Raw genomic sequence first — 19,174 nt, 5'->3', positions numbered from 1 at the left:
GAACGGCCGCTCTGACCTGCAAAAAGTTGTTGAACAACCTCATCGGCATTCCCCGGTAAGGGTGCCTTATGCGATTAGCAATAAACTAGAATTTTCTGTAAGAGAAAAGGCAATGCCTGGGAGGGTGGGTCTTCTAGAACTGCACAGAACTCAAGTCTTACCGAAAAATAAACAGGGACCGGATCATTAAATAGATGGTCTAATCTCTGTTGATTTGGGGGCAGGGGCTGAGGATAAAAATCGCTTACGCTAATCAGTGCGATCCACCAGTTGTCACCCGTCATGTACTACAGTGCGGAAAAGAGATCAGCTGTGCGTTTGAGACGTACTATTTCCAACCTCAGCCAAACGTTCACAGGACACATAAGTTGGAAAAATTACATTGAGAGCATTTCCAGGACCGCTGCGAAAAAAGTAGGTTCTCTCTACCGGGCTAGAAAGCTACTAACGGCTTAAAGTATCCTGTACCTCTATAAAGCCACCATTTGCCAATGTATGGAGTATTGTTGTCATATTTGGGCTCGTGCATCTGCTATTAGTCTCTCGCTCCTAAACAAGGTTCAAAAGAGGGTCTCCAAGCTAATAGGCCCTTAACTGTCATCTAAGCTTCAGCCTCTGTCACGTCGACGAAATGTAGCATCCCTCTGTTCTGCAAGTACTTTAACGATGAATGATCTGACCAACTGCAAGCAGTTGTATCCCCTCCACGTAAATACCCCCGACAAACCCGGCAAAAAGCAAAACCCCACCTTTTCACAGTTGAGATCCCTAGATGTAAGAGAGCCTTCTACTCCAGTAGTTTCTTCCCAAGAACCGCTAGATTTTGGAATTCGCTTCCGGGTTCCTGCTTTCTCACCTGTACTGACATGCAGAAGTTCAAGTGTAACGTGAACCGACATCTTCCTGCCCAACTCCCCACATAGTATCCTTGTAGCTTGTGTCCCTGATAGTAGCCCCCTACATCAAAGTGGCAATGTGCATTGTTTGGTGTGAAAATGTAATTTAAAAAAATGTGTCTAGAGAGTTCTATGAATAGAAAAATAGGTAGATAAAGTAGATAGATAGATATACAGAGATAGATGAAAAATTCTAGCATCCAAAAGTTTATGTGTAACTGCGCGAATATCCAATGATTTCTTCTGCGTTTCCTGGTCGACTTTTCTGTTCCCACCCCTGCCCCGAAAAAACAGAACATGTTTTGCGCAATATTGTTCGCAATCAAACAAAGACACCTAAAATAGCAAACACGCGTGTAAACAATGAACGTTTTCTTCCGGGTAGGAGGAGTCTTGTCACTTGAACTCGTGTCATATGGTAGGCGTCAGAAAAATAAGATTCAAAATTTAAAATCAAAAAGGAAAGAAAGTGAAACAAGATTCGTGTATGAATCGATTAAAAGGAGACATGTAAAAATGCCATGTCAGCAAAATTGTAAATTTAGCTTTGTCATCAAAATCGTTGAGGATGCTCCGGCTGTCGGACGCTTTGATTTTAGAACAGCGTTTGCACTCCAAAACCCGATTCTCTCTCTCTCTCTCTCTCTCTCTCTCTCTCTCTGTCTCTCTCTCGTTATCTTCATAGTCTCTTTACATTTTATCGTCATCACCTTTCTGTAACAGTGCGCGAGTGCGCGTAAGGCGGCTGCATGTAAATTCCGCGCCGTGTAGGAAGTGACGTGATGGTAATTAAAATATATATATATATATATATATATATATATATATATATATAATGAACGTGTGCACAGATCGATTAGACGTTGGAGATCACGATAACGTTCGAGAGGATAGGAGTCAGAAAGAAGGAGTATGATGACGTTTTATTCGAGAAAGTAAATGTTATTTCAACTGAAAAAAGTGAGTGCAGTTATTACTTGTTTGCTGTTCTTTGCGATGTGCTCTGCTGCAACGTGTTGGGTCCTAGGTATCTACAATGTTACGCGCGTGTAAACGTGTGTTTTCGCTTTCCTCTCTCTTTATTTACTCTTTCTTCTTTTCTGTGAGCTGTCCCTTATATTTCTCACTCCCTTTCTCCTTTTCTTTTTCTGTGTTTATCTTTTTTTCGTCTTTCCTTTTATTCCTTCTCTCTATTTTATCTGTCTTTATTTTTCATCCTTATCTCTTTCGTACACACTATCGCTCTTTTTTCTTTCTTTTTTTCATTTTTTCTACTTTTTCTTTCTATTTTCTTTCTCCGATTCTGGTTTCATTTCTCCCCCACTTTCCTATTTCTCCCTTATCTTCCTATCTCTTTCCTAGCTTAAATCCCCATTTTCTCTCCTGTTTCCCTCGATATTCTTTGCTTATTTCTACCTCTCAGTTCTCTTTTTTTATTCACCTTAAGCCCTAACAAGGCATACCGCCATTTGGGAGGGAAGGGGCTACTATTTGAAACTCTGCATATGTTGGTTTGCGTTACATTTAAACATCTGCATATGAGTACAGTCAAGAAAGCAGGTAGCAGGAAGGGAATTCCAAAGTCCAGGTGTTTAAGAGAAAAAAAAACTATTAGACTAGAAAGCTTTCTGTCATTAAGGGACCTCAACGATGTAAGGGGTGGGATTCTGTTGCTTAACAGATATTACGTTATGGGGCCCAAGTGCAACGACTTCATCAGATCACATTCTATTAAGATATTTCTAAAACATTCAATCACTCCCCTTTCTCACTCTTTTTTCGATCCACGTTTTCTTCTTGATCCCTTTTTTGTCTTTGTCTATATCCTTTCTCTCAGTTCGTTTTCTCCCCTCTCTCCCCCTTTCTTCTCTTTCTTATTTATTGGGCATTCCCCGATTCCTTTTTTTAAAAAAACTTCCGTCCTGTTTTTTTTCTCTTTTTAATATCTTTAAACACGAACATTGATATACCTCTATATCTCTTCACCTTTTCTCTTTTTGTTTCTCTCCCTTCCTCTTTTTTCATTTCTTTCTTCTCGCTCCCCCTTTTTATCGTTTTGTTCCTGCCCCACCTCTGCTTCTTTTTCTTTCTTTCTTTCTCCTGCTATTACTTCTGATTTCTTCTTAAAATGCACGAAAATCGTGTCGCTACTTTAGTTGCAGATATTCATTATTTCCAGTAACGAGAAAACCAAGACGCGTCGGTCGCATGCAAACACGAGGAAAGTTTGATCCACAACACACGAAGAAATTGCGCAAGAACCATACTGTCACGTTCACCATTGCTTTTCGATTCCGTGCATGAAACTTTTTCTTTTGCTACACACAGAATAAGAGAAGAAAAGAAGATGGCGGATACTGATATCGGCTCGTTCTGAATTTTGGGCAAATATCTGTTAGCTGAGTAGCTCATATACTTCCGCACCACCATTACCACGCTGAAGAAAAATTGGAATTTATTGATATGCTGAAGTGAGTGTCAATTGTTTGATTGGAACAATTACACTGAGAGCATTTCCAGGACCGCTGTAGAGAAGGTAGGTTCTCTCTACCGGGCTAGAAAGCTTCGAACGCCCGAAAGTATCCTGTGCCTCTATAAGGCCACTATTCGCCCATGTATGGAGCATTGTTGTCATATTTGGGCTCGTGCATCTGCTATTAGTCTCTCGCTCCTAGACCAGGTTCAAAAGAAAGTCGCCAACTTAATAGGCCCTGAACTGTCATATAATCTTCAGCCTCAGCCCCATCGACGAAATGTAGCATCCCTCTGTCTGTTCTATTTAACGGTGAATACTCGGACGAACTGCACGCACTGGTACCCCCTCGATGTAATTATTCCCGACAAACCTGACAAGCAGCAAAATCACACCCCTTCGCAGTACAGATCCGTAGATGTAGGAGAGCCTTCTACTCCAGTAGTTTCTTCCCCAGAACCCCTAGACTTTGGAATTCTCTTCCGGGTACCTGCTTCCCCATATGCACTGACATGCAGAAGTTCAAGTGTAACGTGAACCGACATCTTGCTGCCCAACTTTCCATATAGTACCCCTGTAGATTATGTCTCTGATAGTAGCCCCTACATCAAAGTGGCAATGTGCCTTGTTTGGGGTAAAAATGTTATAAAAAAACATCAGCATATTCATTACGTATATTAGACCGATTGGCCTGTACTAAATATGCAGGATAATAGTTACCAGTATATTTTTAGCAAATAAAAAAACAAAAACAAAAAAACACAAAAACAAAAACAAAACAAAGTTCATTAAGTTCGGTTTAATATCATGATTAACTGATGTTGAAAAGTAGTACATTTAAAATAATTCGTTTTAATACATAGTGGGACTATAAAGTTAGCGCCCTAAATTGAAAAATGTATTACGGTAACTTGATTATGTAGTAGAGCTGACATCTATTCAACGTAGCTGACTTTAGGCTTAATCACTCCTCAATACTGGTCCGGAACGCGTAGCATGCCTTTTCCACCAGCGCCGGAAGAGCTCGGCTGTTGCGCCGATCAAGCTGGGTTTGCTAATTTGGAGGTCATGATGGTGATTTTTTTGACATATGATCAAACGAAGTAATCCAGCGGCTTTAGGTCGGAGAGGGAGGGGACAGTAAAGCATGGTACAATATTGTCGCATTCCTTGTAAAGCCAAGCCTGAGTGTCTTTGGACGTGTAGACCGGCGCTGAGTTCTCCTGCCATACACAGAGTCTGCCATCGGCCACCTGACTGCACCAGGTCATCCCCACAATCTTCAGCAAATCCAGTAACACTTTGGTGTTGACTTTCATGCCAACTTCGAAGATGTAAGGTGAGATATGATGTGGCCTTCACTTGAAACCACACCAAAATTCATGACGATGACCGGAACTTTTGTTTTCATCATACTGTGCCCGTCTCTGTTATTTGTAGCAATCCGGCGATACATTTTGGGGATGGTGACAATGGTCCTGTTGTCATAACTAATATCGGTATAGAGCATGGATTGTACAGGTGTGCATATTCGATCTCGCTCGTTTAACATTGTGCCCTTTTCAGAAATAATAGAGGGCTCCTATTACCCTGGGGGATTTGTGCACAACTGGCTAACTAGTGGATTGTCATCAACAAAAAAGAAAATCGGGTTTCATCAAACGGAAATTAAACCATCTCGTTGTTCTACAAAGATAATGTTTTATCGTTCAACCCTGTACATTGTAGCACATTAGATTTCAATAATTATTTGATTTATAGTAAATAAAATATAATAATAATCTGGGAATTACTTAAATCAAAAGGCCATGCACGTACATGTTTTGTTACATAAAGATTTTACATAAGGATTTGTGGGCGTGATCGTTTAATAGGATCTTCAGTCTGCAGATAACGACATGTGACAAACAAATTATTGATCACAATTTATCGGTCAAAGAAATGTCAGTATGACCTTTGTTTTAAAATCTGATCCACATTCGCAGGCTAAGAAATTCACAGAAGAGAGAGAGAGAGAGAGAGAGAGAGAGAGAGGGAGAGGGGGAGGAGGAGAGAGAAAATGGAAAAGAGATTGGGGAAAATGGAGAATAATTAAGTAAAATATTAGAAAGTAGAGAGGAAGTGAAAGAAAGAATGAGGATAAAATTATAAGAGCAGGTAAAAACAGCGAGGGAATGGGCTAAGGCAAAAAAGATGGTAATAAATAGACAGAGAGGGGGAGAGAGAGGCAGATTAAAAGAGAAAGATACGAGGAAAAGGTGGCGAAAGAGAGAGATATGCAGAGATATTAGAAAAGAAGGAAACATTAGAAAAGGGAAGGGAGATAAGAAAGTAATGGAAAGAAGACAAGAGGGAAGAAGAAAGAAAGAGATAGAAATGAGCAACAGAGAGATCGAGATGGTTATGAATATATAGAGGAAGAGAAGAAGGGCAAAAGGAGTGAATAAATGGAGATGGCTATTGCTTTATTAAAAGAGGTAGCGGGAAGAAAGGGAAGGAAACACATCATCAACACTCTGACCCACATCTGACATCAATCGAAATGAATTGCTCTCGTCTTCAGGAGGCCTCAAGTTTTGACAAGCTTCTGGGTTCGACCGTTACTCCTGATCTTTAATGAAACACGTACAGCAAATCTGTTGCTAAGGCCGCTGGAAAAATGGTGGGATCTTTCTATCGATCCAGTAGATATCTCACTGCTGATGCAATTCTCTATCTATATAAGAGCCAGGTACGACCAAGTATGGAATACTGCTGCCACATCTGGGCAGGAGCTGCTAGAAAGGACTTGGCCTGCCTTGATAGAGTTCAAAATAGACTCGTAGGAGATGCATTTTACTCTTCCTTGCAACCTCTATCTCACAGAAGAAATGTTGCGAGTTCGTCTCTGATGTATCGTTATTTTCATGGAAAGTGTTTGACTGAGCTTCAGTCTATGGTCCCTCCTCGCCAAATTTTCACAAGAAACACTTGTTTAGCTGAAAACACTATCAATAATTCCTCCCACTCTTTATCTGTTCCTAGACCTAAACCCAGATTCCATGCACAAAACTTCTTTCTTAGAACTGTACGCCTGTGGAATTGTCTTCTGTTTTTCTGCTTTCCGGCTGACTACAATATGATTGTCTTCAAGTTTAACATAAACAAGTTCTTGATGAGGCGTTCCATATAAGTTAACAGATTCATCGAATTGATTGCTATATTGCCCAATTTCTACCGTACACTCTTTAACTCTTATCCTCGAGTGGTATCTTGGCCTTAATAATGTGGTGAAGCCTGTGTAAAAAAAAGATAGAGAGTAAGTGAGGAGAAAAGTCAAGGGTTTTAATGAGAGAGAGAGAGAGAGAGAGAGGGGGTGATAAATAAAGAGGGAAATAAATAAGGAGAGAAAAGAAATAAATTGGAGAGACAGTGCGGATATAAAGCAACCCTCTATACTTTACACGAGGGGAAAACGAAGGTATATAAATCTAAGACAATGGAAGATTTGATAGGAAATGACCCGCAATCTGTAATGGAATGGGGACGCAAATGGATTGTAACATTTAATGCTAGTAAGACAAAGCTGCGCTGCTTTAACAGTCACAAGCCGCCTTTCTGATAAACGATAATCATTAAAAATGAGCTCATACCTGAGAATTCTTCTTTTAAACTCCAGGACCTAATATTCACGGGCGATCTGAACTTAAATACACTGATGACATTGCTGCAAAGAAGATGCGTTTCCTCGCTCGACTTAGAAGACTACTTACACTACTAGCACTAGTTTCTCCTTCTTTGATAGTTTTCATATATATATATATATATATATATATATATATATACACACATATATATATACATACGTTCATATATATATATATATATATATATATAGCTATGATAATTTTTAATACCTACAGACACTAGTGTTTAATTCTTTTCGGGAATCATCAGTGCAGGGTTTCACGATTACAGCCCGTTGGGAGATTAGAACCCGGTCACAAAGCCATCTCTGACCCCATTATCAAGGAGCAAACGAGTTAGTTAGTTAGTTATGGTAGTCCATCTATGTTGATTACGATGTCTTGTTCATCTTTTTTTTTTAATTGACTCTATGAGCGTTGATGTCTTTGAAGAACGTTGCGTAATCAATACTGTTTTGTGCAGATAGAGCGCAAGGAGACAGGATTTGGATTTTGATAATAAGTGGCCGCCGCTCGTCTGAGTCTCAGTGTGAGACGCTTCGTAGCTGCTCACTGCTCCTCTTCGCTGAAAAAAAGCCATCCTGTTATCACATTTGGAGCGACAAGTGTCTCTGTTTGCTGCCAAAGTCTCTAAAAATTGAAAGGAATATTGTTGTGCGTGAGGATGAGGTTAATGCAGTCTATGTAGTATTTTTCGGTTAACCGACGTTTCGGCGGTCGAGAGTGAGCTTACGTAAGAGAACTCTTCGTGGTATTCTGTCTGAGGGGATCCAGATGATGTGGCCCAACCATTGAAGTTGGGTTCTGATGTTTCGGTTGACGAACATTCGATCATTAAGGCGGCCAAAAGCGGAAGAGGCGAGATTAATGTGGTGCTGAACTTCATTGCTTAAGTCGTAGAACAATAAGAGATTGAAACCAAGGTAAGTGAAATTTCTGATATTCTTTAGAATGATTCCGTTCACGGCATCAGTCGGAGACACGTTTTGTTTGTAAAAATTCAAGTATCACTGTGAAACTGTTCCTTAAACAGTAACAGTCATTTCTAACGCTCCCCTATTACATCAAAGAACATACTATTGACTTTATATGTTGTCACTTTCGGCTTATGTAGTAGAAGATACTAAAATGCACCGTTGATTTTAGTTTGTGTAAGATGTTAACTTTAGTCCAAATTTATTTTTCCTTCTTTTATCGGATTTTTTCGATTATCGATCAACGATGCTTATTGAAGACATTCTTACACAAAACCTATCTAAGAACACTGCAAGGCACATAAAATACTACCGTATGAAATTCTGTAAGAAATCGACTCAGCTATTTTTAGCATCATGGGGCACGATCTCAGGGACACATAGAAAAATTCGTTTGATATACTAGTCGAAATTTTCTCAGGAATTATTGCAAATTGCAGTGTTTATAATTGTGTATTATGGGTCGTAAAACATAAAACCAGCAATAAATAAAAAAAAAATAACTCCATAAGCAAAGACAAGAATTCGCTTCAAATTTCTTAAAATTAAAAAAGGAGATCATCGAATCACCAAGAACAGATATTTAATCGGGATTAAACTAAGATAAAAACTCCAAGACTTTATTATGGAATTTAACCAAACGAGTTCGTAAAAGAATTTTAAAGTAACCAAAATGCGTCAAGTGCGTCCATTTTTTTTAGGTCTCTGGAGCCCCGTATTGTCAGCATTAATAAGGTGTAAAGGAAAGTTAAAGTTATATATTGCAAGCATTTATTATTCGACAGGTCGTAAAAACCATAACTAACAATGAATGAAAATAGCTATATTAGCAAAGAAATGTATTCGCTCCAAATTTCTTAAAATTAAAAAAAAACTATCCTCGAACCATCGAGAACGGATGTGAAATGAGAATTACACTAAGATAAAAGTCCGAAACTTAATTCAGGAATTTAACCAAGCAAGCTCTAACAAATATCTTTTAAGGATTTTTTAAAAACCCATAATACGTCAAGTTAAGCTTCTATGCTATCAACGTAAAAACGTTGTTGGTTGATTGCTTGTTTTTGTTTTACGGCATATCAACCCTTTTCGGGTTATTTAATCCAAAGATTTTGAAGAAAAAATTTTTTAATAGAATATATTTGTTGTTTTCACGTCGGTTTCTATTTAACCCATAGTTGGGACCCTAACAGTTTGATCTGGGAGACATGGTAATTAAAGGGTGGCTCCACACTCCCCAAAGCCCACAAGCTTGGGCCTCACCACGGGATAAAGTTTAAGGTCATATCCAGGATCCCCATTGAGGGACTTTTACCCTCTGCAGGGGGGCAGTCCGCTTATTCTAATGCCCCACCGACAGGGCCGTAAACATGTTGCAAAGTAAAGTTAAAGATTATAAATTGCTAGCATTTATTGTTCGACAGAAAACCCAGAAAGCAACATTTTCTTGTCGATTAATATATTCTTGTAAATTATGACTAACAGTCTTTAATGTCATTCTTTTCTTGTTCTGAACTCGATTGACTTCTTTATCTGCCATAAGGCCTCGGATGACTTCTATATCTTTCAATTCAAGTATTATCCATATAAACAATAAAAGTAGATAAACGTCGGGTTATGTCAATAATCTGTAATTCTTTAAATGGATTATGTTCAGCGAGGCATCGCCCAGGTGTTTTTATTATTCGTTATGACACAAATGCGAATCAGTAAACAAGTTTTATTATCAGAGAAGAATATATATATATATATATATAAATTAGTAGCGTCGCGCGTGTATGTGTTCTGTGTACAGCTCTCCTACAACCCACACCACTGGAGCTATCACGATGAAACCTAGCATAATGATAGTCTCCTACTACGGATATTGCACACCAATTTTCTAAGTAAACGTTAAAGCCAAACGTCAAGGTCATAGCCTACGAATATATATATATATATATATATATATATATATATATATATATATATATATATTCTCCTACAGCCCACACCTCTAGAGGGACAATAGCCGAACCTGTTATTATAATTACCCCCCCACCCCACTTAGGGATGGTGTACAATATTTTTCAATGTTAAGGTCACTGGTCAAGATCAAAGCCTATGTATATATATATTCTGGAAGTTAACAATGTCGACTAAGGAGAGGTGTGGTTGGAGTTAGCACAACTCTTGCCACGTTAACGCGCAGGCACCCTTACAGTGGGTATCAATAGTATATAGTCATCTACATACAGTACTGTTTCGCTGTTTCAGAGCTCATTAGTGCGGCTAGACACTATCTATAATAAGTTATAAAGTATATATTGCAATTAAGCTACACAGAATATTCCGCGTTTTATCCACGCTAGCATTCGTCAGATTATGACAAATGTTAGCGTGGATAAAACGCGGAATATTCTGTGTAGCGTAATTACTATGTGTGGTTTATTACATACTACCTAGTTTTACCTCTGTATTGACCACTCTTGAGGTAAATTTATACTTTCGTATAATAATGTATGTGATTAAATGAAGAAGTCATACATACATACATATATATATACATACGTATATATATATATGTATATATATATATATATATATATATATATATATATAAAATCATCAACATACCGTACTGTTTCATCAGTGCTGCTAGAGAGGCAATTGCCTCAAGCCAGTATCGAAACCTGTCCGCCCAAATACGCTATACAGCTGAAGCTGTAAGGGTAATGAATTTAACGATGTTTTCACATATATATATATATATATATATATATAATGAGAATACTGGCAAAATTATTTAATCTGAAGCAGTTCCAGAAATTGCACATCTGCTATAAATTGTTATATAATACCACTGCTGATTATACCACAAATTTGTCTTCAAAGCTAATGTTGCAGTATTCCTGCATATCTAACGGCTTAGTTTTCTCTTTTACCTGATTTATTAAAATATGATATTACGTAATATATAAGTAAAGAATTTTATTGCATGAAAATATCTGCGGAATGTACGGTGGTTTCATAAGTCTAGATATGCTGTGGAAAAGACGAAATCCGACTCATCGTAACCGTCCGACTCGCTTTCGATTCTTATAAAAAAAAATTCTTAAAGAGGCAATCCCTAATATTTTCTCACAGACATGTTGCCTAAATCAGTTTAATCATTATACATCCAACAGACACTGGTTAGTGTTTTAAGAAAATGTTTTATAGTAACTATACTTGAACTTACGATCGATAGACTTAGTAATATAGTTTTTACTTGGAACTTGGTGTCTATAACGTAGCTGATAGTTATAAAAATCTATATCGTCTTAGAAATTATAGTATATACAATTTTATTGATGTTGAATCTCATTGTTGAATGTTATAATACATATATATAAAGTAAAATCTTGCTCTCTTTCTCTCTCTCTCTATATATATATATATATATATATATATATGTAGTTGCGTATTAACAATATATATATATATATATATATATATATATATATATATATATATTACAAGAGTTTGTTGAAATTCAATAACTTACATTTTTCTTTTATATAACTTTTGTTTATTTCACCTGGGATCTGGTAATTACAGCCGTTTCATTCATTGGATGACAGTTCTATGATGTTATGTTTGCATAGAAATCTTCCTTCCCTCCACTCGTCACATACGATGTTCAAAACATATATTTGTACACTATTATTTTGGTGCTCCATTTTGGGAAAAGAACTTCCATTCCCATATATATATATATATATATATATATATATATATATATATATATATATATATATATATATATACATATATATATACATATATATAAGAGCAAATAGGTAATAAAACATGTAAAAACACTTTGCAAAGGAGTTAAAAACATATTTTATTTGAAAAGGAAACACTAAATTAGTGGATAGTCATTGATTCGCGGAGTTTCGTAGATATACTTTCCTTCTCATCAGAGGGTAGGAATTAGCAAAATGCGGGATCGGATTTAGCAATATATACATGTATATATCTCTACTATTATATAAACGACACGTTGTGTCTGTGAGAGAGTTCCTTTCTCATAGGTTATGAGGCGGCTGAGCCTATCTGTTGCGAATTAACATAAGGGTAAATTATGTGCCTGGCAGTGTTCTTACATATGTGTGTACAGAAATTCATGCGATAAGTATCGAAAAGAGAAAAATACGACTGACTTTCTGATAGATAAAAAGAATATATTTTTAAATGGAGTCTTTTACGTTACACCTGCAAGTGAGATGATAAAATGTTAGCAAATCATTTCTCTCTAAAATAATTTAATTATTGACATTTGGAGATATAGCTCAGCGGTAGAGCATTCGACTACAGACCAAAAGCTCAACACTTCCAGCCCGTGTACGTTCTCACTTTATTTTATTTATTTTTATTAATGAATTACATTTAAGATAAAAGAAGAGATACCATTTAAAATCTCCGCCTATAATTTCTTCATTTGCATATTCTACAAATAAACATTAATCAGAAGTGATTTTTAAGGGCTTTTATCGTCAAACCCTAATATCAGCTGACGTGGTTTCGTAAACAAACACAGACAAAAGTTGATGAACGACATCTTTATTATTATTTTTTAATTCATTGAATATTTTGTGAATTAGTTACCCGAGCTAATTATTAGTCGTAATATATAAATCCAATAGACGAGTGATTCTATAATTATACATGCGCAATCTGCATGCAGTAAACTATCATGTTTAAGCGTATTGTACGACCGGACAACGCCAGGAGGCAAGCTAGTATATATATATATATATATATATATACTATATATATATATATATATATATATATATATATATATATATATAAGCGTTGTGTCGATTACTCTGGAATCGGAAAAATCTGAGCTTTAAGGGGAGTCGGAATCGGTAAGGTAATAAGAAAAAAATGTGGCTTTTTTTTTTTGATAGCAAAAAAGTTATTTTAATTGTTTATTTATTTAAATTTGGTTTAAAGAAAACTTTCCACTTCTGGTAGTAATGTTAAAATAATAAATGTTTATTGATTTTAACTCCCAGTAAAACTAACATCTATAGTCCACAATTGTATTTTTACGTTTGAGAAAATATTTCCACACACTTTTTATTTTACGGTTATCGAGAAAAATAAAATCCTTTCATTTGAATATTAAGAGATTTATAAAGAATCGGAAACGAATCGGTAATTCTATCAGAATCGGGACTCTAGAAAAGAATCGATTATTGCGTCGGAATCAGGGAAAAGATTGAATCCTCCTATCGCTAATATATATATATATATATATATATATATATATATATATATATATATATATATATATATATATATATACTAGTAAGGATACTCAACATTACTGGGAGTGTGTTGGACGCACCTGATGTAATTATAGTTTTGAGCCAGCGTTACCCGGAAATCTAGACATTCATTTTGGCCGCCCTCTTTTTTTTAGATAATGCAGCTTTTATTTTGTTTTGGCTAAAAACAAAACCGATTAATTGCTAAGTTTAAAGAACAGGTACACTTGAGTGTACAAGGTGGAAAGACACTATTTCGCCATATAAAAGAAGACATGATTCCCTTTCCGTTTGATGAAAATCGTTTTACTTGTGATTCAAGAGGGATAGGAACCTGCTATCATGTCTGAAAGTGACACAATGTTCTGCGTGCGAGATAAACATGCCCTGTTGCACAACTCCTGCGTATTACTGATTCAGGTTAGGATAACCGGACCATTGCCAACACCTTCAAAATGTAAATCCGGACGGATCAACAATTGAGGGCACAGTTCACCCTACAGTTATATTCTTTGGTGTGCTTTCAAATGAGGGCCACATCTTGCCACCTCAGATCTTCGAAGTCGGTTTGAAAGTCAACACGACAGTGCACCTTAAGGTGTTTAAGAGTGTGGTGATACGCTTGTGCAATCAGATGACCGCTGGCAGATTTAATAGGTGGCCGCATGGCTCGGCGCCGGCCCACAAGTCCAAAGAGGGTCAGGCTTGTCTATAGAAGGAGTTCTACGACTTTATACCCTTTTCTTATTGCTTCCCTCATCTCCGATCTGAAACCATTAGACTACTTGGTTTAGTTATAAGTCGAGGACATCACTACCATGACATCTTACAACACCAGAGCCGGCCTGATCGGCGCAATCCGCCAAGTATTCACCGAGCACACGCCGGCACTTGTGAAAAAAGGCATGATCCTAGTTTCAGACCCGTATCGAGTTGGTAGTTTAGGCTGAACTCGGTTACATTGGATAGATGGTAGCTCTACTATATAATTAAGTTACATGAATTGTTTTTGTTTTTTTTAATAAAAGTGGTAAAATAAAGCCGTAGTCAAGTTTCTTAATATCGAAAATTTTATCGTTCCACTCTGTAATTATGAGGTTATTAGAAACTCGAAAAGAGGTGTTTTCAACAAAACATTTTTTCTTACCCTTCGGTCATATGGCATCTATAAAACACACACAATACAGTGTGGAAATCTATTAAAAATTGATATTCGCACTGTACAGTTATTGATTAAGCGACCGTAAATAAAATACGTAGCTTTCAAATGATAAAGATATGTCTGTACATAGCACAGAATTTGATTTTTAAAGCGAATGTATTCATTTAAAATCATTACGATTAAACTACTATAGATTAGTGCGTTAAAACTGGGTAAAACGATAAAATTGTCGCCATAGAAGAGACGACATGATTACATTTCCGTTTGATGAGATGCGCCATTGTACAAGTCATGCTCTATACTGATCAAAGTTATTAAAACAGAACTATTGCCAGCAGCATCAAAATGCAAATCCGCATAACAGGGATATGTCCAGCGTGATGAAAGCAGTGTTTCCGGTCACGTGTGCTCTCAAATGAGGACCACATCATGAAAGTCAACACTCTACTGTACCTGGATGTGTAAAACAGAGTAGTGATCCCTTATTACCATCACGTGGCGACTGGAAGGTCATGGGTGGTGCAGCAGAACCTGTTGTCGGTTCACAAGTTCAAAGAGGCTCAGGCTTGGCTTTAGTAGGAGTGCTACGACTTTGTACGTTTCTCTTACTGGCCCCACTACTACTGAACCCATTCGAGTACTTCGTTTAGTCATACGTCAAGTTCATCACTGGACTTCTCCTACTACTAAAGCCATTATGATCGCCGCCATTCGCCGAGTATTCGCCGAACTCTCGCCGGCGCTTTTGGAAAAGGAATGTTACCAGTCTCAAACCCGTATCGAGGCGGTGATTTAGGTTGAAGGCGGCTACATTGAATCGATGTCAGCTCTACTACATAAACCAGTTACCTGAATTGATTATTTCTATAAGAGTGTTAAAATGAAACTCTAGTGTTGTTTTCTGTAGGGCGATACTTTTATCGGAACAAATTTTTTAACTAAAATGTTATTTAGAAATTAGGAAATTATATCAGAATTTGTTTTGCTCTAAAAGTTCAAACGGCTGAAATAATATTTTGCCGGTTAAATTCCTATGGTCGGCTCTAAAGTGCGGGCCACATCCTGCCGTCACTTGAAAGCACACCATCTTAATCCAGTCAAAGTCCAGTCAAAATATTCATCAAAGTCCAGATTAAAAGCATACAACGACTGACGTTGGTATGTAAACTGGCAGAATCGTATATTTTTTATAATAGACACACACGGAAATCTTTCTCTTACTCTCTCTCTTTCTCTCTCTCACACACACTCTCGCTCTCTCTCTCTCTCTCTCTCTCTCTATATATATATATATATATATATATATATATATATATATATGAGACAGGGTTGATTGACGACATTGTTATTCCTTTTTTCCGATCTTGTTGGTTTTTTCCGATCTTGTTGATTTCTATTTGTCGAGCTGTCTTTTTAATTTCGGTAGGTTAGTTAAAGTAGGTTAGTTTCACTTAATGCTAGGATATCTGGGGCGCTTACTAGGAGAAATGATTTAACGTCATTTAAGTTAGTTCTAAGCCCGCAGATTTTCGTAAATGCAAGCCTCAGGGGAGCAGGCTGGTTGTTTTTTGGGGGGTGGGGGGATCCTGGTTTAAACGTAATTTTTGATTGAACTGCCATTTCATTTTATTTAATTTTAAAGTTTTAGTTAGGGTGAGTGAGTAGTGCTGGACGAGTGGTTGTGCAGAATATCAGACATACAAGACAAATAGACCATCAGCTGTCTTTGCCTACAGGATTGTGGCCTCAGGAAAGCCCACCGGGGATAAGTGCAGATTCCCATCCATGCGTGATATGGCACTACAAACATCCCGATATTGTACAACTGTTAATGAATAAGCCGCTCTAAGTGCCCTCTAAGAGTTAGGGCTCCTGTACTATCAGTCGAGCAAAACAGCAAGGAACTGTCAATCCGGTACCCACAACTCATCATCTACGGGTCCATCAGCACCGAGAGGATTTGCCCCGCGCCTTAGTCTTAAACCAGGTATTAATTCTTTGGGTAGTTAATGTTAATTCATTATATATCTACTGGAAAGTTACACTCCTCGAAGTGATTTAATAGGGCATTACTATGCTTTCATTGTTAATAGAAGAGGGGAGAGGAAGGAATTCATGCAGTGGAAGCAATTAAATTAGCAATAGGATGAGAGAGAGAGAGAGAGAGGGGGCAGTTAATGTATTGATTCATTGTAAGTAGGTTTAATTCAATAGTGTGAATGCGGTATTTTGGTTAATCGCGCCAGCCGAGAATATTCTTAAAAGTTATAGAGATCGTTTAGAAAGACTCTTTCACAGCCCCTCTTATTGTTTCAATACACTTACGGTAAATTCATGTTGTTTTTTTTAATGTGTACCAAACAGATTCACGAGCACATGTCTTTTTTGGGAACATATTGGTTTTCTAAAATGTTTCTTTCGGTTGGTTTTATTATTTATTGCAAAGTTCTTTAAAAACAAACTTGGTAAATGTTTACTTTAGCTTCAACAGAACACCGACCAAAAAAATTGTTTTTATAGGTTTTCGGGATCGCTGACAACTAATCTGATATTCAAACCCGTCGCAAATTTACCGTGTACATGGTATAAACCTCTGAACCCTCGCACTTTTTTGTGCCGTAACACTGCCTTCGCTTATGCTATTCTTACATAATACGTTCGCGCGTGAACGCGCGTAGTAAAGTCTTCTATCATTATTTGTAATCATTTTTTTTTTAAATAGCCAACCATATAGGAGGCTATTCGTGACCAGACACACAGACACAGACACACATACAGACATTATATATATATATATATATATATATATATATATATATATATATATATATATATATATATTACTGTATTTTGGGGAAAGAGTTCCGACAAAGTGCTCGATTACAAAACAAGATGGCTGACGAGAGCTGAACATAATTTACGGGACACCAATAACGGTTTCCCGTGGTGTTGGGCTTGAAACCGACGGTACCAATGTTTTTACTGAACTTCTGTATAATTAATAAACATATATATACGTACATATATATATATATATGTGTGTGTGTGTGTGTGTTATATATAGAGAGAGATTATATATATATATAGAGAGAGAGAGAAAGATTATATATATGTATATAGATTATATATATATAGTATAAATAAACACCTTGCCTTCTTTCTCGCTCACCTCTCTTTTTCTTTTTTCTATCTGTCTTTCTCTCTTTAATTCTAGAAAGCAGTAGTAGTAATAGTTTTACGAACAGTTATTAAAACATGTTATGTTATGGTAGTATAAATAATCGCACGGTTGGAAACCCTTTAAAAACTGATTTTGTCAGAAAAAAATTTAAATCGATATTATTTCAAATTATATAAAATAATATCTTAAATTAAACAGAAGAACATGGAGATTATTATTTTTACTCTTCCAAAAAATATCATTAAATATTTGGCGAGGAAATTAATTTTTTTTTTTTCAGCGGTACCTACGGCTTCATAACTCAATAGTAGTCTGTAAGTAATATTTTGTTTATCGAGCAGTTACTTGCTCGACTAATATATATATATATATATATATATATATATATATATATATATATATATATATATATATATATATATATATTAGCCGAGCAAGTAACTGCTCGATAAATAAAATGTTTATCGAGCAGTTATATATATCAATATATAGGAAGATAAAAAATATATATGGCGGATAAGCTACACTGAATATCCACTGTAGGATTCTTCAGGCGTATGCATAAGCCTGAAAAATCCTAGCCACACTGAATAATACGCGTTTCATCCACTCTGTAGTTAAGCTACACTGAATATTCCGCGTGTAATCCACTCTAGGATTCTTCAGGCTTATGCATAAGCCTGAAGAATTCAAGAGTAGCTGATGCATAAGTCTGAAGAATCATAGAGTAGATGAAACGCGGAATATTCAGTGTAGCTTAATCGACATATATATTTTATAACTTGCAGACTAGATACCTAAGTATTGAGCACTTTTGAAGTAAATACTTAAAGTTTACACATAAATTTATACTTTTGTATATTAATTTCTGTGAGTAAATAAGTAGTAATATATATATATATATATATATATATATATATTTATATATATATGCGTGTATGTGAATGTGTGTATGGGTGTGTGCAAATAAATGTATGTGTGTGTATATATATATATATATATATATATATATATATATATATATATGCTTTATTATTTTCTTTTACATAAGCATATTACAGATTTTTTTATTACGATTTCACCCCAAAGAAGTCAAAGTGCCACTTTGATGTAGGGGGCTACTAGCGAAAACATTACAGCGGTATTATGTACGAAGTTGAGCAGCTAGGAACCTGTTCACATTGCACTTGCACTTCTGTACGTCAATACAATTGGGAAAGCCGGAATCCGAAAGGGAGTTCCAAAGTCTAGCAGTTCTGGGGAAGAAACTGTTAGAGTAAAACGCTTTCTTTATATCTAGAGTTCTCTTAAGCGAAGGATTTTGTCGGTTTTTTCGGGCGGGTTTACGTTGAGGGGCTACAAATGCCTTGCAGTTTGTTGAAACATCCACTATTAAAATACTTAAGAACAGAAAAGAGATGGCACATTTCGTCGATGGGATAGAGGTGAAATGTTAGATGACAGTTACGGACCTATCAGGCTCGTGACTCTCTTTTTAA

The sequence above is a fragment of the Euprymna scolopes genome, chromosome 40, assembly GCF_053919585.1.
Source record: "Euprymna scolopes isolate OS-2025 chromosome 40, ASM5391958v1, whole genome shotgun sequence".
Taxonomy (NCBI): domain Eukaryota; kingdom Metazoa; phylum Mollusca; class Cephalopoda; order Sepiida; family Sepiolidae; genus Euprymna; species Euprymna scolopes.
The sequence above is the reverse complement of the archived record's forward strand: the minus strand, read 5'-3'. Positions refer to the sequence as shown.